Consider the following 24018-nt stretch of genomic DNA (forward strand, 5'->3'; position numbering starts at 1 on the left):
TGTGGTCTAAGCAGCAGGAATTAAAACTCAGCCAGATGACTGCAGGGCTTCATGTTCATTTCAGGAAATGTCAGATGCATCTTTTTTGGTGCATCTTTTTGGTTTGATATTTTCCTTGTAAGGTGGAGCCCAGGGGGAAGTTGAGCTGAGTGATAGGAGATGCGGTTTTTGGTCGATTTGTAAGTGGTCTTGTTCATTATCAAGCTAAATTCTCTACAAACTAGCTATAATGAATGCGGTATTGCTGAAACACAACTTGCAATGTGTCTTGATTTCTGAAAAATAAAAAAAGGAACTGGGTTACTCAAAGTCAGAGTGACCCAAAGACTGAACCTCTGACAGAACTACAATGAGCATCAAAAGTTTCAGTTCCTTTGATTATGCATTACGAACAGTTCAAAATACTCCTGATGATAGAACTGAGAAATTAAAAAAAAACAAAACACCAATGCTTGGATCCTAAAATTTGTTGCTGTGGTGATTATTTTTTTTTCCAATACAAGATATTATATGTCCATAATGTCTTTGAAATTAATCACAGTTCTAAACTTACTGTGGTTTTTTTTCAAATAATTTATAGTTTTTAACATTTTGATGGGCAAAGTGTAAGCATATATGTTGCTGTTCAAAGAAATGCCACAAGCTATTCTCTCCTGAGCTTCAAATTGAATCATCTCAGTCCATTAAGTTCGTTGTTCTTTTTGGGAACAAAAATGGTCAATATATGAATGGTGAGCTGGTACAGAAAGAGGATGGAACTTCATTCTCTTTTACTAGTGCAGTCTTCAGGCATTGTACAGTACAGTAGTTGAGAAACAATTGAGAGATCACATCGAAGTTGTGATCTCTGAGCATTTAACTAAAATGTTATTTTGGGGAGCTGTTGCCTTTGTTCAATGAACAGTTTGCTTTTAGTCTTGGAAGTTTTTTGCCTAAGAGTGTCATTCAGCCTAGTAGAACAGAATGCTTTGTAAGCTTCTCAAAAAAAGCTTTTTAAAGCTTTGTAAGCACAGTGCAAGAGAAAAAAAAAAAAAAAAAAACCAGACCTGATGGTTATAAGCTTAATGAACTGCATCTGGGAACAAAAAAAAAAGAGTATGAGGAGTTGCACAGTGAGCAGGAAATCTAATGGGGATGAAACAGCTGTGTGTGAGGCCTCTGGGTCCTAGTCAGTAAGGGGTGTGTGAGGAAGCAGCCTGCCTGGGGGAAGCCTTGTGTTCATAAACTGGGAGAAATGCAGTTAGGAACTGAGAAGCTGCCTGCTGAGTATGGGTTAGTCATATGGGTGAGACAACTGTCCGTGGGGAGCCATTAGGGTCAGGGTTAAAGGTAACCCTGCAGAGAGTTGTCCCAGCAGAGAATTGTCCTAGACGCTTGGGGGAGCGGAGCAGGCTTGCGTTCACCCAAGGACCACTGTGACCATCTTGTGCAAATAGGAAGGTGTTAGTGGAAGAGGGTGAGCAGTAAGGCCATAGATGGTGCTTAACACCAGTGGGGGACACAGTGATGATGGTGCCAAGCTACAAGACAGTCCTTAGTATTAGCCAGAGGAAGTACCACAGCATACTGGAGACCTTGATGCAAGCTTGGGGAGGGTGTGGCTGTTCAGATGCAGGCTGCAGGGTGTCCCTGGAGTTTCTTGGAGGTTGGAGGGGACAGCAGCCTCACCTGTAGAAGCTGTGCTCAGGGCGCTGAGCTGCCAGGTGAAACAAGCTGGCTGGCATCAGGTATGCCAACAGGAGGGCAGAGGTAGCTGTTGTAAAAGCTATTGTAAAAGCTATTAGTAGCTATTGTAAAAGCAAGAACCCCAGTCACCCATTGCATGGAAGGAGAGCGAGGCCAGAGGCGATGTTTAACCAGGGAAGGCCTGGGATTCCTATGGAGGAAAAAATAAAGCGTTTATTCCAGCTGCAGATGCTTACTGAGAGAACTGTAGAGCCCTGACAACCAGACAGGGAGTGAGTTTTGTTGAAGGATGCCCCTAGCCATGCTGTCAGAATGAGGCTGAGAGAAAGTGACAGGTAACAGGAGTCAGGGGCTTCCTTCTGCAAAGGGGTGTACCTACCCCACCCATGCCCTTTGGACCTGTTTGTTCCATGCCTGTGCGCACCTCTGGTATGTTGCCGGTGTCGTAATTAGGGCTTTGGTGGTTTTATGGCTGTGGGACCCTCTGAGGAATGAGGTCTTCTAGGTAAAGACAGGATACATCTGATGCAGATTATCTTTGCTGACAGTGTTACTAACCTTGTGAGGAGTTTAAGCTAGGTTTGTTCGGTCTGGAGCTTGCAGATATGCTTGAGTTGAAGGGATCACGTGCAGGAGAGCATGAGGGAGGAACATCCCTCACTGCAAGAAATCAGGATGACTGGGATCATGTGAGGTTCTTTTCCACAAACAGATGTGCAACAGAATAAACAAGAGAAAGAGGAAGTCTATGCAATCACAAAGCTGTGACATTGCTGGGATAACAGGAAAATAATGGAACAGCTTGCATGACTGGAGTGATACGGTGGATGGACACGAGCTTAACAAGCAGGTAGGGAAGAAAAATGGAATGGGGGTGGTCCACAAGGGAGTAATCTGAATGTGCGGAGTATAAATGGAATAGAAAAAGCTCTGATGGCAAGCCTGACAAGACTTTGTCGTCATGGCTAAAGGGGAGGCCAACAGAGGGGATATTGTGGTAGGCACTTGCAACAGATCACTTGATAAAGAAAAGGAAGAGAATGAAGCCTTCCTTAAACAAGAAGAAGAAGACAAGTTGTCTTCTGATTGCATGCTGTGGTTTTCATGGGGATTTTTAACCACCTCTGATTTGCAGGAGGAGCAATGTGGCAGAACACAAACAAGCCAGGAGACTGAAAGTGTGTCGGGGACCACCTTTCACTTGGGTGCTGGACAGGATGGAGCTAGTACTCTATATATACTACCCAGGAATAAGGAAGCAGCACTCAGATGCAATAATCAATGGCAACCTTGTCTACAATGACCATGAGGTGACAGAATAAAAGTCCTGAGAGCAGAGAGGAAGTTGAGTAGCAGAGTGGTAGTGTTGGACTTCAGGGAAGTGAACTCTTATCTTGTTCAGGGTTCTGTTCAGCAGGAGCCCATGAGGGATGCAGGGGCCAGAGCTGTTTTCCTTTCAAAAGGTTTGCTTCCACTATGCAAACCAGGACAGACTGGTTGATTGAGAAACTCCTGTCTTAGATCAAATGCAAAAGATTGTGTGGAAGGTGGAAGTACAGATGGACTACAAGGGATAACTATGAAGCTGCACAGGCATACAGCAATGGGACAAAGAACACCAAGCTTGTCGAGCTGAAACTAGCAGGGGCTGTGAATGCAGTGAGATGGGTTTCTGCAAGTGCAACATCAGTAAAAGCAAGATGAAAGAAAATGTGGGCCTGCTGCTGGGTGGAGTGGGTGACCTAGTGAAGAAAAAGACTGAGGTACTGCTTCTCCACCTCTGTCTTTACCGGCAAAATCTGCTCTTGACCTTCTTTGAAAGGTCATGGTAACCAAGGGATGTTCCTGATGACTTTAAAAAGGAAAATGCTATGTCTGTCTTTTAAAAAGGTGAGAAAGGATCCAGCAAGCTTCAGACAAGATGGCCTTAGCTCAGTGCCTGGTACATTTGATGCAAATTCTCATTGCAACCATTTCTAAGTACATGAAAGAAAATAAGGTGACTAAGTTTAGCCAAAGACACCCAAAGCATTTCTATAGCCAAATTATGGATGGAGGGGCTGAGTACAAAGCAGCTTTGCAGCTTTGAGGGCTGCTTTGAAGGGCAAAAGCTTTGAAGAATTGAATCAGCCTGCAGACTATGCTTGTGTAGCCAACAAGCTGAGGGAAGTGGTTCTTTCCCCTGTATCATCTTCCATGTGAGACTATACCTGGAGTCAGTTTGGGCTTCTCTGGTACAAAAGGTGTCAACAAACTAGAGAGAGACCAGTAGAGGGGATGGAGTATGGTAGTCGGGCTGGAGCACGTGACCTATGTAGAACTAGGACTGTTATACCTATAGAAGAGAAGGTAAAGGCGGGTGGTTAGGCTGTGATCTTCCACCCTTATGGGAGGGCATATGAGAAGCAGACTTGGACTCTTCCTGGAAGTGACCAGTGAAAGGAAAACAGTCAAATTGCATCAAGAGAAATACAAGCTGTATACAGGAAATAATAAAATAAAACTCACCAGGAGAACAGTCCAGGACTAGAGCAGGTACCTAGAGAGGCTGAGAATTCTCCATCCTTGGAAATTTTCAAAACTCAAATGGATAGATCCAGAGGTACCTGGTATAGCTTTGAAATTAGGTCTGCTTTGAGCATGAGGCTGGACCTTCAGAGAGCCCTTTCAACTTAAATTATTACATGGTTCTACCAAAAAGGACCTTTATATGGAAGATTAGTTATGGTGAGACAAACTCAATCTAGCTGTCTCTGTGCATGCAAATTACCTTGTTTGCATGCAGCAACAGTTTTGCTACTGTTTATTGATGCGGATGTTCATGTACATGCAAACTGTGCCTTAGAGAAAGGCTGGCATTTGCAAATATAGTAGTTTAGAATCAACTCCGCCATAAGGCTTTACACCTCATGTCCTTGAAGGAATCTATTGGAAGACGTGAACTCAGAACATAGTTGGATAGTGCACTGTGCAAGTAGATACAGCCAACTGTTACACTTGGATCTATATTTAAAATTAAACTATAGGATTTTCAAAAGTTGTTTTTCAGTTTCTTAGCAGCTTTAATTGTTTTGTTTCAACTGCCCTATGCTATGGGGAAACCACAACAGATACAAGGTACTAAAATCAGGTCATTCACACAGTTCCCCTCTAAAAGTACCACGTGCATCTTCATAGCAAGAAAAGCACTTCAGCTTTTTTTTGGTCTGAAATGTAAAACCTTCCACCTTAAGCTCACAATGTGGTCCATTTTGGCTGAGAGATGTCTTTCAAGGCGTGCTGCAAGGTGCACTGTTGGGAAAGGTACAGAGTCTGGCAGAGTGGTTTCCAGTTGTATTTTTGGTCTAGGTGATTATGGCAGAATCACTTTTAAACTGATGTTCACATTTTTAGTCACATAATTCTAGTGTTTTGTGATAGGTTATATGATTAAAAGCTCATCTCCACAAATGGAAAGGAGGACAGAGGAACAAGGTAACTCCTGTAGGTACAGCTGCCGCCACCAAGGGAAGTTTGCCCAGGGAAGCTGTGGATATCCCATCCCTAGAGATGTTCAAGGCCAGGTTGGATGGGGCCTTGGGCAGCCTGATCTAGTGGGGTGTCCCTGGGTTGGATGACCTTAGATGATCTCTAAGGTCCCTTCCAACCCTAACTATTCTATGATTCTATGAGGGGCTATTCTGATTCTGCATCTCTCTTCCTGCGGCATGGGGCTTTGAGGCTCAGTACACGGCGGCCAAATGGACCAACAAGACCCTCAGGAAATACCCTGCAGCAACACCACGCCTCCTGCTTGAGGAGTGCAGTTCTCCCAAGAGGTGAAACATGGCTTGGAAATGCTGTATGAGGAGTGAGGACGGCACATGCTATATACTTTTACGTGGGTCAATATTAGGTTATGGAATTAAGATTCACCTCTATGAGCACAGAGGACCGACTGCAGAGGATCCCCTGTACCCAACTTGAGCCCTCAAAGCCCTCTACCCTGTCTCTTCCCTGGGTTGTCTCGAGAGAGACCAGCCTCCAGTCCCCTAGGCAAGCCCTCAGGTCCCTTGGGCTGAAGGACATGCAGAGGCGTGGGCTTACGATGGGATGCTAGTGAGGATAAATTGCGGAGTGCAGAAGTCCTGCTGTGGGATATTTAAGGCCAGGACCACAATGGGGGACAAAGGAGAGATGACAGTAGTTTGAGGAAACAAGTGTGGGCAAACAGAGGGAAGATGGGATTAAACTGACAGGTTGTGTGCCGACTGCGGGTCAGCAGCTTGTCCAACCGTGCCTGTCTCTGACCAGTGTTGTCTATCCTACCTCCTCCCTGAGCACTGTTTCCAACCCTTTCTAAACATAAATAAAGATGTTTAAAACAGTCTCAATGATTCTGGGTTGTGGATGAATTGCAGATGATTTTAGGCTAAACATTGAAGCACACAATTCTTTGATATCCATGTGGTATTTTCCTACCTAATAAATGTTTTTACCGAGCTAGGTTTTAACCTAAAATAATTCTGGCAACCTTTGTGACAAAAGGTACTTTTGTAGAGCCAAGTGTCTCAGATGAGTGGCTAATACTTTGACTGATGTTTTTCTTCATCTCCTTTCAACTGCAAAGTAGGAGGGCTGTGCTCTATTTATTAAAAGGAAACTGATAAAACTGAAAGATAAGTAGTTAAAAAAAAATGCAAGAAACCAAGGGGAATTACAAAATGTTTGTTTTTCAGAGATGAAAGGAATCTTGGAGATTAGAATTACATACACTTAAACTTCATAGTCTAACACACATCCATGCAAGAAAAAAAAAGTTCGAAAAATTCTTTAAGGACTAAATTGTATATTTAAGTAACAGATACTGCCATATCAAAGCAAGCTGTGCCTCCTGCACCAGCTACTGTTAAGTGTAGCACTGCAAAACCAATATTCCTCAGTTAAGCTCAGTTAATTAAGCCTTAGGTGAAGTTTTAGATTAGGCACCAGAACCAGAAACTATTAAAAAACACTATGAGGGAGTGTGAATTTTGAGCAGGATTTTGTACTCTAGATGTCTTTAAGGTATGGTTACAGATGTGGGAAGGTGTGGACAACAGAAATCTGAAGTTTCTGGATTGAAATAAGATAAATTATCATGGACATCTTTCGTGATAGAGAAATTAAAATTCATTAAGAACTTTCCTTCCCCTAGTTTCTGATTTTAGTAGGTCTGTGCTAATTCAATGGTACTTAATTTGAATGAGTTGAAAGTATCAGTTGAAAAAAATGAATGCGTCGGGGTCATAGGTCTTATCTAACCTGAGAAGCTAACACAGAATAAACCAATGTGATGTTCATGCACAGAAATTCTCTGCTGTCTTCTTGCATGCATGCTCATTTTGCATTAAGTATCAACATGAATTTGGCTGAATGGTAGAAAGTTGCAAAGTAGTCCGGACAGGTGCTAAAAATATGAGCAGAAGTGAATACCAAGTACCAATTTGAAAGAATCCAAAGTAATCCAGTTAATATAAAGTAAGAGAAATCAAGTACATACCCATGAATTGGAACTAGCACAAAGAGCAGTGAAGCTAAGAAGGCAACGGGTGGTAGCAGAGAGCAATTTATGTCTTAACTGAACCGGTGTGAGGGCAGCCAGCACACGAAAGCCATGGCTTGGTGCATGAAACTCCCTTTGTGTTGGCGAAAGGACAGCTGAAGCCTTGCTCCCTTCCCTGGGGCATGTGGCTATGTTCTTGATAGTGAAGCAGATACTCACTTGGGCAATTTAGAGCAGGGATTGGAAGATGCAGGGAATAATTTAATATATTGAGGTCTGAAGACATAACAGCAGAGCATATGAGATTAACTGTGAGGAGCACTCTGGTTTTGAAGCAGAATGTCAGAATCCTGTTAGGAATTAAAAATTTAGGAAGTGGACTTTGGTATTGGGTATTGGGTGTGGCCTGGTGTTGTAGGGGAAGTGCTAGAAAATATATTTGTTGGAAAACATGAAGAATTTCGTGCCTGTAGCAGCTCATATGGACCATATGATCTCATAGCTCTGGTCACTGTTTTTTGTATAATAGAAATATCTGTAACCCAACAGCTATAGCAGTGCACAAAGCAGGCACAGCTTATTTGCAGTGCAAACCACCTAAAGAGCTGTTCTGCCTATGAAACACACCACTTTCAGTGGCAGGTCTACAAATGTCTTCTACCTTGTTAATGGTGGGAACAGAACCACAGAGCCTTTTCCTGTGCCACAGCATGTTCACCGCCACAGGCAGCAGCAGCCAGCTCCTCGCTCCCCTTGGGCTCTGGGTCTGCTGAGCAGTTCAGGTTTCATAGAATCACAGAATCACCAGGTTGGAAACGACCCACTGGATCGTTGAGTCCAACCATTCCTAACACTCCCTAAACCATGCCACTAAGCACCTCATCCACCCGTTCCTTAAACACCTCCAGGGAAGGTGACTCGACCACCTCCCTGGGCAGCCTGTGCCAGTGCCCAATGACTCTTTCCGTGAAAATTTTTTTTCGGATATCCCGCCTGAACCTCCCCTGGCGGATCTTCAGGCCATTCCCCCTTGTCCTGTCCTCTGTCACTTAGGAGAAGAGGCCAGCTCCCTCCTCTCCACAACCTCCTTTTAGGTAGTTGTAGAGAGCAATAAGGTCTCCCCTCAGCCTCCTCTTCTCCAGGCTAAACAACCCCAGCTCTCCCAGACGCTTCTCGTAAGACTTGTTCTCCAGCCCCCTCACCAGCTTTGTTGCTCTTCTCTGGACATGCTCCACAGCTTCAACAACCTTCTTGTGGTGAGGGGCCCAGAACTGAACACAGTACTCAAGATGCGGTCTCACCAGTGCAATTTTTTGCAAGGTTTGGGTACAATTCAGAAAGTGGTGCCTGAGAGAAATGTGACTGTTTATCTCTTTCTACATCTGCCTTTGTCCTTTTGATGAAGAGTAGCATTCAAGGTCTGTTTCAGGCTTAGGGCCGTGTGGAAGTCAAAAAGCATGTAAGTTAGAGCACCACGTGCCTCATTCAAGACTCACGCCGTACCAAACATTGACCATTCCCACTCCTTCACGGTGTAGGGTTTGTAGCAAAGGGTTGAATCTCTGCAGTACAGCTACAAACCTGAAAGAAAAATGGGGTCACAAATATAGGCCAATTATTCATGCATCACAGAACAGGAAATCTTGCAGAAGAGCTTTTTCTTTTTCGTTTGCTCAGCTCCCAATGTGGTTTGCTCTTGTGGTCTTTGAAATTTTTAAAAAAAAGGATGTGTCCTGACTCGTGCTGTTGTGTAACAATGATTTTACTGATCACAAAAGATCTGTTGGTCATGGGAAGCAAACTGAAGACTGTCCAGTTATGTGGTCCTTTGCAATAAGTAGCGTTGTTACATTTTCTTGTCACTACTGCACTTCTGCTCAGGCTAACTGCTTTTTTTCTACATGGTAGAGCCAAATTCTGCTAAGAAATCCTTTCATTGCTACTTGATCTTCTCTGTGTTGCCTTGAGGGTTTAAGAAGGTGAAATATAAAAAACTTTCAACAGGAAGGAACTTAAAAGAGATCATCCAGATCAAGCAAAGTTAATCGTTTGGAGCTTATTTTCTACCTCATTGGTTCCAAAAGTACAAGAGTCTGGGCAATGAGCTGTAATAAGCTGACCAATACAGATAAGGACTAAAGAGTTCTTTCTTGAGTAACAGCTGCCTCTCTCATCCCTGGCTTTTGTTCTTAAATTGAGATTTTGATTTAAAACCATAGTAATCTGTTGTTTGCTGCCAGCCTGGGGCACAGTTATTCAGAAAGATCATTAGTGAGCTATGGTCATCATTTTAACAAATATGATATTTCATAGAATTTAATGCTCCAGCTCAAATATGTGGCAGTGCAGAAAAATCTCACAGTGGAGAATTTGCCAGGGCTTTGTGCAAACCAGAAGTTTGTGACTGAAGGCAAGGTGGGTATTGCCTGTCAGCAGAAGGAACCAGGGGCACTCTCTGCACAGTACATTCTGGCTGGGAAGGAGCAGTGTCTGACTGAATGGTCAATGGTGCAATTGTGCAGGACCAGTCCTGAAGTCCTGATGGGGCATGATGAGGCACACTTAGGTTGTGTCGTGCAGATTGTCGTGCAGCTTCCTCGCTCTCAGATTTGTACAGTGGTGTTAGCAAGAGGTTGGGGTATTCTTCCTCCATGTTAGTTTGATGGGTTGTGGAAAGGTAAAAACCACTGTTCTCAGCAGTGCTCTCTGCATTCATATGTTCTGAGGCCTGACAGACTGGGAACTCAGCCATGCTAAGCACAGCATAGGTAGACGGTGACTTAAAAAGTCCCTTGACTGATTGTTTCAAGCTCCTTCCCTTTGTATATAGCTTCTTTCCTTTTTTGCTTCCTTTCTATCTTTCCTCACCTCCTTTGTTGCCTCTGTTCCGCTGTGTCCCCTATTGGATCCTTCTCCCTCTGTTGCTGTCTCTGCATTGTCCTTGCTCATCCCATGTCCTCCTCAGCTCCCCGTTGCACTTGGGTTTCTGCAGAGCAACACCGCAAACCTGACTAACACAGCTGTGCTCCCACTAGCCACCCCTGCTCCCAGCATGAGGAGAAATTTCTTTTGTCCCAACATGGTCCAAGGTAGAGCCATCTAACTCTTATGGCACTGACCAGCCTCTCCCAAAGTATGTTCATAGGTACGTCACAGGATTCATGTGTGTTTCTGGCTAAGCTGCTTAATTTTTCCACGTGCCAAGTCCTCAACTGTAAAATGCAGCTGGATGGACCTGCTGCAACCTGGCAGTTTTTCAGACAGTACAGCTCCTGAAGCTTGTTATGTGCCTGACCACCACCAGCGCCCACATGGATTTCTGCTCATGGTGGTCCAGTCACTCTCTTTCTCTCCAGCCAGGGACAACTGCCTGTCATTACAATTCAATGACTGTTGAAAGATGAGATGGTTTGCAGCTGGCCCACTGTTTCACTCTGGCATAGAGACAGCAGGCTCTCAATGGGGGTAAAGACAGTTAAGCATATTTCTTTATGAGGGTGGGAGGCCTGGCTAATGTGTAATATCTACTGGTCTTCTCAGGGTCCCGGAAGAAAACTCTTGAATTACCTTCAACTCAAGCAGAAGATTTGATTTTCCCCCAAGAATGATATGTACTCCCTGAAGAAGTCAGCAGTGGAGGTCTGCAGTTTTGGTAGTACATTAAAGCTGTTTTGGAGTGAGAGGACATGTAGGAACCAGGCAGATAGAGAGGTTAAACTTTCAAGAGGGGCTGCTAGGCTGAACTGAGCACCCCAGAGATGTGCTTAGAAGTCCTACTGCAGAGGTAGGGCTCCAGGCTCAAGTATGAAGTTCAAAGCATTTGTGTGGGATAGGGACAGAAGAGATATACCTTGAGACAGCAGGCTAGCAACTATCCCAGGAAGAAGCTGCTACCTATAAGAGCTTCAAAGCAACAAGATGAGTTGGATGCTAAGGTACTCTAACACAGAGTGAAAACCATTCTGGGCCTTGCAGGATGCAGAAAGAGGTTTAACATTAGAAATTACTACTTCAGATACGACAAGACAATGTTGGAGTCAGGGAGAAATCTCTGCATCCAAGGCTATTAAAAGAAACAAGTCTGATTCTAGTCTTTTCCAATAATTAGAATAATGAGATTTCAACTTCTTCAAAACCCATGTGAAAGCCCTCTCCAAAACAACACACTCTTATAGCAAATTGAACTCTCTCAAAGTTTCTTTCGTCTTTGTTCAAATAGCAGCTTTTTATTTAACATATAAACAGAGAGGAGCTTTTTAAGAATAAAACCTTATGTTGCCCTCAATGAGTGGACATCTTCCACAGCAGAAGATCAAAATAACTTTTAACCACAAATCTCCTGTTGCTTTGAAAAATCTTTCAGTCTAATGTTTTGTCTTGCCTTTTGCAGTCTTTGTTGCACTCAGCTGTGACAGAAAATGAAAATTACTGTAAACAAAACTTCCTTTAAAGTCATAAGAAAAGCTTTAGGGAGAAATGAAAAAAATATTGGCTCTCCGGACAGACCTCTCTTCAGAGGCTGGTATGGCCTCACACTTACCTTCTGCTTTGCTTAACCAGGTAGGATCTATATAACATGCTTGAGGGCTTCTCTCCAGCTGTTGACACGGCCTCCCCCTCCCCCTTTGCAGGCACGAGGGCACATCTGAAGGGAGGAGTAGATTCTGGAGTTCATCCTTTTCCTTACCTACCACCATCTTGCACTGCAAAGTGTTTAACTGAGTATTGAAACTTCACAGCTTGTTCAGATGATGAGGAACTTGCAAGGACATAAATTACTATCCCATTACCATACTGCAACAAGACTTTTTTTTTTGAGTCATTGATCCTGCCATTGGTTTCACTTGTGTAGAGCCAGGCAGCTTCTGTATTCTGAGGTGTAGCTCACGGTTATCAGGCAGGAGAGACTCAGTAACACAGGACAGGAATCTAGTAATTGTGGTGTAGCTGCTTTCATAGTTACTCTTCAGTAATACCATTAAGTGAGGCATCAGCATGCAAGCTGTTTTGTTGTATTTGTTTGGATTAAATTTTTGAAGTAGCACCACAATGCCACTTCAGGACTTCCAGGAACATTCTAGCTGAGCTCAGCTGGTAAGGGTCCATCCTTTTCTCCCGTACAGCTGAAGCATGGTGTTTATCACATAAAATTACTGGGAAAATTGTGGCAAAATACCTATATTAGTGGAAGATGTTGGCCCGTTTTTAGCACTGCTGAAGTATACTTTGACAAGGTTACAGGGCAGCCTATGCTGGAGGTTGTGTGGATCAGGTGGGTCTGACAAGCCTGAGGAACAAACCCCTCTGGTCCTCCTGCTGCATTTGCTGTGTGAAGTAGCATGACATCCTTCTCTTTTTCAGTCATTTGGATTGAGACCTAGAAGTTCCCTTCCTGCTTTTGCTGGGAGCGGTGATGACAGGGAAGCAAGTTTTCCCTCCATCCTCACAAAAGAGAGTAGGTAAAGCTTGTGTCACATGACACTTGTATATGTTAAAATAGAAAGAGGAAAACAAATCCCTGGACACACCTTGGCTAACATTAGGTTGCTGTGTGAACTTAGACATAAGGAACATACCCTGCTGTGGAGCTGGGTGATGAAGATATCCTCAGAGGCCTGGCTTGGCAGTGAATGCCAGACTTGAGGTCAATGTAACAGAAACATTTTTCTCTTGGACAGGCAAAAGGGGGCTCCTGAAAAATGGGCTACTTTGTGTGCCAGGCACAGCAGGGTGGGCCAGATGTGACCACCACACACAACACTTTGTGTCCTTCTAGGAAGACATCATTGTCTCCCCAGAACCAAGCCAGTGTGAGGCTTAGGGGATCCTTTCCAGACTTTATGCATCATGTGGATTATTGTGGACAAACCTCACCTGTGTCGGTGAGACCTTCCCTTTTGGTTTCAGGTGGGAAGGACAATTCTCATCAAGGAGAACCCTTTTTCTACATGCAGAAGGAAAGGAGGCAAGGCAGACTCAACTTGACTTAGTATCAAGGTATGGGCTCTTTCTGCTGCCTTTTGCCTGACCCCTGAAGGAGTCAGTTCTGTTTGCTAAACAAGGGGGAAATTCTTCACCTGGGGAAAAAAAAAAAAAAGGAAACAAGTCAACAAAGGAAGAAGAATAACAGTTTTCTTTACTTTTGGCAAGTTAAGCCAGCCATCTGGAAAGAAAGGCAGGTGCCAGGGTCCAGAAGAAGGTAAGGGACCACCATCTGTGGCAGCTGATGTGTTGGCTCAACTGTCTCTTGAAACCTGACTGAAAAACACTTTTGGGACTATTCAGACCTTTGCAAGTAGGCTGATATCTAAATACCTTGCTAGATTGAGGCCTTCCCTGATTCAGAAGGGATTGAAGAGTGGGTGCTGCAATGTTCCATGAATGCAGTTGTTAGTAGTGGGCTTGTTGACCCTGTGCCTTCACTTCATACTGACATTGAGAAGTTAAGATGTCAATTACACAAAGTTCATGTAACCAACATTGCTTTAAGAAATCAATTATAGTTTTGGATTTTGGTTTTATGTATTCGGTGTTAAAAGATAGTCTGCTAATTGGTTCTTGTGATGTGTGCCTGGAGAGTTAGGGCACTTAGTCCTGGCACTTGGGGCTGAACAGGGAGCAGATGTGCTGAAGATGAACAGAAAAAAAAGTGCAGAGGAGCAGCATCTCTGACTTGATGACTGCTAGCAGCTAGAAGGAAATGACTGGCTGGGCCAGATCTCATTTCAGCTAGCAATGATCAGAAGCATTTGGGAAGAAACTGAGCTTTGAAATATGAAAAGGAATTTTGTGCCTTTGAAGTATTGAAAGAACAAGACTGCTTGCCCAAATATTCCCAGCTGAGGTGTGATGCTGTCTCCAAACACAGATCGGTGAGATGAGTTGAACCTGGACAGAAAGAATGCTTTGAGGGCAAGAGAAAAAAACGTCGCTGTCAGATGGCCCTTTCTGAAGGGAGAGACTATGCTGGGTCATGTTAAGATCGGTTCCTCCCTGTCCCTTCTTGTAGGAGGAAGTAGATAGAGCCAAGTCTGCTTTGTGTGAGTACACAGAGGACAGTTACGGGGAGCAGCTGCAGATCCTGGTGAGGGCATCCGTGCTAGCACTGTGATGATTCCTGGGATAGGTGATAAATCTTCAGAGCAGTGAGAATCCACTGAGGATGACTGATGGACGACTGCAAATTTAGATGTCTACCGACACTGGTCAACAAAGTAGAAGGAAGCTGTAGTGAAGCAAAATGTGGTTAATATTAGAACACTTTCCCAAATCTCAACAGCGGAGGCAACAAAAAACATTCTGGGGAGAAGAGCACACGGGCAGCTATCAATTGCCAGCTGTGTCCCCACAGGCAAGCATGCTTTCTACCTTCAGTAAAGAACGTGTCTGCTTTGCACAACACAATGCCACGAAGAGATGAGCCAAGTGCATAGTGAGGCATCAAAGCCAGTCTAACTTACAGCAAGATAAATGCAACCTTTTGGAGCTTTGCTGCCTATTGCACTTGAGCTATCTTGTATCGCTTTGCACTAGATAAGAAGACATACTAAGAAACCTGTTAAAAAGCCTTGGACTTGCTGCAGATGGAGATGTTTTCTTGCCTAGGTCAAGACTCGTAACCAAGTTTCCAACTTTCTAGCTCTAAATTTAGATCAGTGCCAGAATGCCTACATAACTGAAGCTCACCCTTTGTGCTACCAGTACCACCTGGCAGGATAGCTGTACCTGGATATCTGGGCTAATCATCTACTGTTCTTCACTGCACAGCCTGTTGCCCTACAGTATCATTTCAGGAAATTTAGCTGTGCTGCATGGTTCTCCAACATACCTGCCCCACAGCATTAACAGATAACTGTCTAGCGTGGGCTAGGTTACATTTATGGAAACAAACAGCACAGAATTTATCAGCTATAGATGCCAACTTGCTGCTCCTGTGAGGAAATGATTGGCAGTGTGCCTCCTGATACTTCTTTGGTTTCTTTCTTTTATTTTCTTTTTCTTTTTTTTTTTTTTCCTTTACCACCTTTCTAATCACAGTGGAAAAATCAGTTTCATCAAAGCATTAACCACTAGGAAGCAACTGCATGCATGAAGACCTAGAGATCAAATGATAATGGCAGTTGCCCACTCTTAGAGGGGAAGTAAAAGGTGAACAATCTGCTGCAACACGAATTCAGAGAGCTGTGTTAGCTGTTCACAGTAGAGGATCTTGTGCCAGCAAGTGATCTCCCTATGATCTGCTTGGCACAGCAACCCAATGTGCATTTACTTTCCCTACTAATCCACATGTAAATTCATAGCTATGCTCAAATCTGTAAAGGGACTGAGGTACATAGCTTCTGTTGACCACAGTAAGAGTTAAGTGCCCAATACATTTAAAGCTTACTAAAAGCAGAGTGATTTAAACATATGTTTGGTTATCTCACTGATCCACATCTGACCACAGAGAAGATGTGTGATTAGAACACAAACTCCTTCCTGCACCAGCCTGCACAGGTGGCATTTCAGTGATGCCCATTCAGGAACAGTAATTCCCACTATGCAAAAGACCTCAAAGGAGATTTTCCTCCTTGCAGAACAATCTCCTGTGAGTTTTTTTCTGGGTTGCCTCAGACCATTGGTGTGGTTAGCGGTTTTAGCCTGCACTATGATGTAGAGGTAAAATAAGGAAGTCATTGTTTCATTGAAGTGGCCAGCCAAATCTTCCGATTTGTCCTTACGATTGGGAAAATCAGAGCCTGTGAGCTGAAAAGCACACTCTACTTCTTGGTCCACACAGGCCAAAAGAAATCTTCTTTGAATTGTATCTAGCCAGCCCAGGATCTGTTTTAAACTCTATCTTTTAGCTCCTGTTTAGACCATGAAGGCTACTGCTGTGGAAAGAGAGGTGACTGGGACATTCCATCATATCAGCCTTTTGTATAAACAGTCATATAAAGAAAGTACAACTCTAAAAAGAAATCAGGTCAATGAATTCAACGTACTCAAGGTTGAAATGTCAGTGCTTGGGAGTATAGACTGATGACGGGGGTTGTGAAACTACTTTGGTAGTTATTTCAATGAGACACGAAACAGAGAGTGAGCAACAGAGCAAGGAACTAAAAAAACCTGTTACCACAATGGGTATGATCTGACTACAAGATCAAAAACATAGAAATTATGTCAGTGACTGCATGCTTAACTCTGCCTGTCTCTGCCTTGTACTCACAGCATTTCTGATGTGGAAACTCTCATGCCTTCTACAGCCTAATGTAAATTAGTGATACATAGGCTGACAATTCAGCAGAACTCTCTTGCAGGGGATGATTTACTTCAAAAGGCAGCATTTATTTGGAAATATTTTGCAGTATTTTGTCTTCTTTGTAGTGATACTTTTCATAAAAAAAATTAAGTCCAGTTTAGCAAGTGTCTGGTTTTAAGCCTTTCAGTGTAGCTGCTATGTTAAGCTTGCTCCCATAAGCAAAGTCCAAGAGTTCTGAGGGAATTGGCTAATGTAGTCACCAAGCCACTCACCATGATATTTGAAAAGTCAGTTGAAGTCCTTGGTGACTGGAAAAAGGATAACGTTTCACCCATTTTTGAAAAAGGTGGAAAGGCAGACCCTGGGAACCTGTTGGCTTCACGTCTGTGCCTGGGAATATCACAGAACAGGTCCTCCTGGAAGCTATGCTAAAGCACATGGAGGACAAGAAGGTGATTCAAGACAGCCAACATGAATTCACCAAGGGCAAGTCCTGCCTCACCAACCTAGTGTCTTTATATGAGAAAATGACTACATCAGTGTACAAGGGAAGACCCAAGGATGTCATTTATCTAGACTTCTCTAGGGCCTTTGGCATGGTCCCACACAATATCCTTCTCTCTAAATTGGCAAGATATGCATTTAATAGGTGGGCTGTTCAGTGGATGAGAAATTGGTTGGATGGTCACATCCAGAGAGTAGTGATCAACAGCTTAATATTTCAGTGGACATTGGTGACAAATAGTGACCTTCAGGAGTCCATATTGGGACAAGTACTGTTTAATGTTGTCATCAATTACATAGACAACGGGATCAAATGCACCTTCAGCAAGTTTGGAGATGACACCAAGCTGAGTGTGCAATTGACACGCCTGAGGGACAGGATACCATCCAGAGGGACCTGACGAATCTTGAAAAGTGGGCCTCTGTTTACCTCATGAGTGTCAACAAGGCCACGTACAAGATCCTGCACCTGGGTCTGATACTGAGTAACAATACAGACTAGGAGATGAAGAGATTAAGAGCAGCCCTGTAGAAAATGATCTGGGGGGGTCCCAGTGGATGAGAAGCTGGACATGAGCTGGCAATACGTGCTTGCAACCCAGATGGCCAACTGCATCCCGGGATGCATTAAAAGAAGCATTGGTAGCAGGTCAAGGGAGGTGATACTGCCCCTCTACTCTGCTTTGATGAGACCACACCTGGAACACTGTGTTTGGCTCTGGAGCCCTCAGCACAGGAAAGATATGGACATGTTGGAGTGGGTCCAGAGGATGGCCACCAAAATGATCAAAAGCCTGGAACACCCCACCCATGAAGAGAGGCTAAGAGAGTTGGGGTTGTTCAGCTTTGGAGAAGAGAAGACTCTGAGGAGACCTTATTGTGGTCTTTCAGTACTTGAAGAGGGATTATAAGAATGATAGGGAAAAGCATTTTAGCGGTCCTGTAGCAATAGGACAAGGGGTAAACTAATAAAGGGGGAGTTTAGACTACATATCAGGAAATTTTTTTTCACTGAGTCTGGTGTAACACTGGAACAGGTTTCCCAGAGACGTGGTAGATGCCCCATCTCTGGAAACATTCAAGGTCAGATTGGATGGGGCTCTGAGCAACCTTTCCTAGTTGAAGATGTCCCTGATACTGCAGGGGGGTTGGACTAGGTGACCTTTATGGTCCCTTCCAATCCAAACCACTCTATGATTCTATGATTCCATGATTCTATGACATACTATTGTGAAAGTGTTGCAGTAACATGGGCTATGTTATACAGATTCATTGACCCAGATGCCATCAAAAAATGTTGCAATAGGTATTTCTGATAAGTGATCTCCACTGGGTAGGGGGAAAACAGGAATGAAGCCACTTCCCCCCTTCATGACCTCAGAAAGGACATACACAATGAAAGCAATCTTTTCCCACTGAGGTGCACAGCTGTATGCAAAGCATTGTACAGGTGCTGGAGGGACTGGGGCTCATGTTGTAGTCTCTTTCTTGGGATTTGAGGAACAAACCCCACTGTGGAGCTGGGTGGTGATCATATATATGGTCCCTGTAATAGTTTCTTGTGGGCAGAGAAGGTAGATAATTAAGATTACAGGCACCTGGCATCTTTTTTCATTTACCCTTTGGCAATACAAGGATTGTATCATTTTGTTCATCACTGTATATGTTCATTAGCTCTGGCATAACCCTGGGAGGTGCTTTCACCAGAAACAGTTCTTAAGCCTCTTTAAGATAAACATCTGAAGGACAACAGTAGAAAACAGACGAATACAGGTGCTTCTTACTGGAAAAAAGTATGATTTCAGCAAACCAGATTTGTCCTTCAGTATGATTTCAACAAATCATATTTGTCCTTCAGAATGCGTTTAGCTATCCTAGAAACATTTTGATGAAAAATTAAAATATGTTAATTGGAAAAGGCTGCTGTTTTATCTCATGGGTCTTGTTGCTCCTTATGAAAACTAATGCTTTTCCTGTCCAGGCTTCCGTGATACCTTAGACAATGAAATGACATTACTCATTGCCTGCTTTCTCCATCCAAAGCTAGGAAACTGTTTGATTGTCAAAAGAGAATAAAAACAAAAACAACCTTATAATAACTCACTTGGGTGTCTTGCTGTTTCTAAACTGATGGGTTTGCTACAAAGACTTCTGAATTTGACATATTTTTTGTTTAAAACATTTATTTTCATCAACATTTTCTTCAATAAAATACTTTTAACAAGCTTTTCAGAAACCAATGATTATCATTGGGAGGATACACTTACTGCTCCTTATGCTTCTTTCTGGAAGCTAGGCCAGCTAGGAAGTAGGCTGGTTCTAAGAAGTGATGCTGCAGTGAAGCAGAGAAGTGCTCTGAGTATGACTGTGCTCCTCCTTCAGAAATTCCATGTTCAGTCTAAGAAGAAATCACCTCTGAATATTTACCACTTTTACATGTTCAGCAAACTGTTTCCCATCAATCTTTTTTTTGTCTCCTTCCATTTTCAAATTAAATAGCAAATGCATTGGTGGAAGAAAATTGCTGGATTGTGAGGTTTTACAAATGCAATCATATATCTTGCCTAGGTGCTAGAGCTAAGCAATGATTCTACAGCCCTTCTTGCCAAGTGCTCTGTTTACACCTTCACTGATTTAATCTCCTCAGCTCTATTTGTTCCTATGGCAAAAAGCCTGTAAAAGGTCTTTAGAAGGTCTCTGTCCTCTCTGACTGATTTGTCAAAGTAATCAAAATATTGATGCATTCCAGTCAATGTGGGACAGCTGTCAGTGCTGGGTTCATGTTATTTCAGTCCCTGACAGCTCATAATGTGTGAGGAGGTCTGTTTCAGAAGCGAGGGGGTAGACTGAATCAGGTGGGTGTGAGGCTGAAAATGTGAATAAAATAGATGAAAATGCAAACAAGTGAGTGGTGCTACAGAATGTAATGCTGAAGAAAAATTATGAAAACAACAAGAGGTGGAAATAAGAGAAATACAGAAAAGCAAAGAAAGAGGAAGAAAAAGGGAGAACAAAAATCTAAATACAGAAATACCAAAACCAGAAAAAGCATGTTTGACAGGGAATGAAAAAACAGATGCAAACAAAAGAAAGTTTGAAGGAATTGAGTTCATGAAAGGCAGGCCCGGCTCGATCAGCCTAGTCTTATCTCCTTCTATGACAAGGTGACCTGGCTAATGAATGAGGGAAAGGTTGTGGGTGTTATCTACCTCAACTTTGGTAAAGATTTTGACACTATCATCTCCCACCGCATTCTCCTAGAGAAGCTGACAGACTGTGTCTTAGATAGGTCTACTCTTTCCTGGGTAAAAACCTGTCTGGATGGCTAAGCAGAGACAGTTGTGGTGAACGGAGCTGAATTCATTTGGTGGCCAGTCACAGGCAGTGTTCCCTGCGACCCAGTGTTGGGGCCAGTCATTTTATTAATGACCTGGATAAGGGGATCAAGTGTTCTCTCTGTAAGTTTGCAGATGATACCAAATTGGTCAGGAGTGTCAATCTGGTTGAGGGCAGGAAGGCTCTGCAGAGGATCTGGACAGGTTGGACTGATGGGCTCAGGTAAGTTGTATTGGGTTTAACAAGGCCAAGTGCTAAGTCCTGCACTTTGGGCACAACAATTCCATGCAACGCTACAGGCTTGGGGAAGAGTGGCTGGAAATCAGAAAGGACCTGGAGGTGCTGTTTGACAGCTGGCTGAATATGAGTCAGCAATGTGCTCATGTGGCCCAGAAGGTCAATGGCATCCTGGCTTGTATCAGAAATGGTATGGCCAGCAAGACCAGGGAATTGATTGTGTCCCTGTACCCTGCTCTAGTGAGGCCACACCTCAAATACTGTGTTCAGTTTTGGGCCCATCAGTACAAGAAAGACATTGAGATGCTGGTGTGTATCCAGAGGAAGGCAATTAAGGTGGTGAAGGGCCTGCAGAACAAGGCTTATGAGGAGCTGGATTGGTTAGTGTGGACAAGAAGAGGCTGAGAGGAGACCTTGTCACTCTCTACAATGGCCTGAAAGGAGGCTGTGGTCAGGTGGGTTTTGTTCTCTTCTCCCAAGTGACAAATGATAGGACAAGAGGAAATGGCCTCAAGTTGCACCAGGGGAGTTTTAGATTGGATATTAGAAAAAAATTCTTTACTGAAAGAGTGGTTGAGTCACTATGCCTCAACGTGTTTAAAAAATGTGTAGATGTGGCACTTTGGGACATGGTTTAATAGGCGTGGTGGTGTCAGGCTGACAGTTGCACTGGATGATCTTAGAGGTCTTTTCCAACCTTAATGGTTCTATGATTCTTTGAGTCTATGAATTGTAATGAGAAATGAATGAGAAAAATATATGGACACTATAGGATAGTAATGTTAGAAAAAAAATAACTAGGTAATATAAGCAACTTGTAATAGTTTACATTTTGTATTCTGAAAGAATGATGGAGAGATTAGAATCTCAGCTGATGGCTAGATTTTTGAATCAGATTAGACTGATCTAAATTTAACTGAATGAACATTAAGGCGAGATTGAACAGTTTGGGATGTCTGTGTCTTTTATAATAATAAAAAACTCCAACTTCCTGAGTAATTTCAGAAGAAACGTGCATTCTGGAATAACTCAGATGGTGTGTTTGTTTTCCTCATCTTTCAATATTTTCTTTCCTTTATTAGTAGTGGTGGAAAACTAACATGTGGTGAGATTTGAGAAACCACAATAACCGTATTAGTTAAACGAGAGTGGATTTCCTTTCAGAGCTCTAACATATGACAACTAGATGAAAATCTGCATGTTATGCAAATGAAGCCCCCACACGTCTTAAAAAGAATAACCTCTTTCCACTTGCCACACTGTGAAGGTGGAGTGCAAAGTATCTGCAAGGAATGCAGCCTGTGCTTTGAAACTGAGCCAAAAGAAAATGTGCTGAGAAGGTAAGCTGGACAAGTTACGTTGTATTAGCTTTGACCTTCACCTACATGGTGAATTCTTCACCTTCTGAAAAAATTATTCATGCTCAGTATTGAATATATTGCAGATATAAAGCACAAGATACATTTAAATTAGAAAACACCTGAATACTGAACATGTTGAGCAATAGTTTTTGTAATGGATAGCCTAAAATTCTGATTTATCTTTTATTTAATCATTATATTCTGATTTATCTTCTAATGACTCTCATTCCTTGAAATAGTGTTGATAATGTTGAGCTACATCACAAGTTAATCTGTTAGCATTCTAAAGTAGGTTGCTACTAAAGTCACATCTATTTTTGTCATTCAGAGGGAATTTCTACTTCTGTTACTCATTATTTGCTGCTTACATGTCTGCCATGGGCTACATTTGTGTAATGAAGCTTGCTTTGCAAGATGCAGATCCATCTCTTCAGTCCTAGAGTTATGAGAAACACTTACTTACTTTAAAGGCCCGTAGTGAAATGGTCCACAATTAAATATTGTCAAATCCCTTTACGTAGAATATACTCCTATGCTGAATTTGCTGTTTTTAACAGGATTTGAGCCCATGTTTCAAAAATGTCAGACACTTTAAGCAGGAATCTGTAGTTTGCTTCAGACAGCATATAGACAGAAAGTGAGTTCTCTGTAAACAAGATCTAGGCTGTGTTGTTACAAATAGAATATACACCTCAGGTAATAAAGAGTAAATGTACTATCCCCTGTAGCACTTCAGGGATAAGAGATGTAAAAATGGAGCTTGTTTTTTTCTTTCCAAGAAAGTCACGAAAATACCTTATAAGCTTCACCTGAAACCAAATCAAGTTAATTAGATGATTTCCATTACTAAATTTTGAAAATGCAAATAACAGCAAGTTAGCAAAACAGTATAAAATGTAGTTTTTTTACAAAAAAGTAGAAGCCCCTCTTTGCAGAAATTAAAAGGGTAGCCTGACAACTTGTGAAGTTTTAATAATGGAAATTGTTAATAACTATGAGATAACTAATACAGTGAAAAGTACTTCACTATTGTGATTAAGGACGTCTCAAAAATTCACAAGATCAGGGCACCTTGTCAATCATCTTTACTGTAGAAAACCAAAATACGGTGCAGTTGTTTAGCACCTTTCACCACATTGTTCCTCATGCAGCCTCCTCACTGCTTCAGACAGTTAAGATATACTGTTGAGTATATCTTAAGCTGAAAATACAAGAACTGCCCCAGAGACCAAAGGTCCGTTCAGTACTATGTCCTACTCCTGAAGATGGGGAATCGCAGACACCTGGGGAGAGCATCTGCTTCATGACTTGTCCTTTGATATCCTTGCAGCATTTAGCAATCTGTCTTTTGACCATTGCTGCACCCTGGTACTCTAACTACTGCTGCTAGTTTGATTTATCAAGAGAAATTTAAAATGGAGATAATCTTAATTGTCTGCTACAGTTGTTTCTCTTGGCCTTCTATTTTTACCTCTTCTTCTTTGCATGGAAACTCATACATTTTCTTCCCCCCCACCATGTACCTGCACTCTACCAAACCCTGTTTCAAATGCTCGACTACTTTATGAATTTTATCATAACCTTCCCTAGATCTGTGATGACAGTGAGTGGCTTAGTCCAAACAGCAATAAGAAGTCCAAATTAATCCTATAGTGAGCCCAATAAAGTTATTTGAGTCACATCCAGATAGATTTCAGACTTTTTTTTTTTCTTCATAAAACAGTGAAGATGATTGCTTTTCAGCAGGAACAATCAAAACATGCGTGCACTGTGTCCACATACAAACACACATATAGGATGAAATGAAACTTGCATTTCAGCATTTTTGTTGTTGTTCTAAGCAAATATGGTAAGATTTTTTCATAGCTGAAGTCAAGGTCTTGAATCCCAGGAAAATCAGCCAATAAGAAAATGAAATGTGCCTTCTTAAATGATTTATGAACCATTACGACACAATATTTTATCAAGTCATGTTTTGACAGTACACTACTTTTTTTTTTCATTCATTGGGTATTGTTAGTGGAAAGGGCCATACTTAAGCTGCTAGGGAGCCACTGCTATTGTGATATGCTCATTTTTGTAAAAAATGATGAGTGTGACATCTACCATCCTGCATTTCTCTAGGTCAA

At 42.5% G+C, this 24018-nt stretch overlaps 1 protein-coding gene across 2 annotated transcripts in view; it reads left to right on the forward strand.

Moving 5' to 3' along the window:
- Nucleotides 1-2420: 2420 nt before the first annotated feature.
- CCR6 (C-C motif chemokine receptor 6) overlaps nt 2421-24018 on the forward strand; it is a 29587-nt gene continuing 7989 nt past the window's right edge. The window contains exon 1 of one of the 2 annotated variants that reach the window (XM_054062840.1): nt 2421-2536. The gene's annotated coding sequence lies outside the window, so the exon portion shown is untranslated. Of the gene's footprint in view, nt 2537-21795; nt 21869-24018 lie in introns of those variants that run through there. The other variant, XM_054062839.1, reaches the window with a different exon arrangement.

This window comes from Cuculus canorus, chromosome 3, assembly GCF_017976375.1.
Source record: "Cuculus canorus isolate bCucCan1 chromosome 3, bCucCan1.pri, whole genome shotgun sequence".
Lineage (NCBI taxonomy): Eukaryota > Metazoa > Chordata > Aves > Cuculiformes > Cuculidae > Cuculus > Cuculus canorus.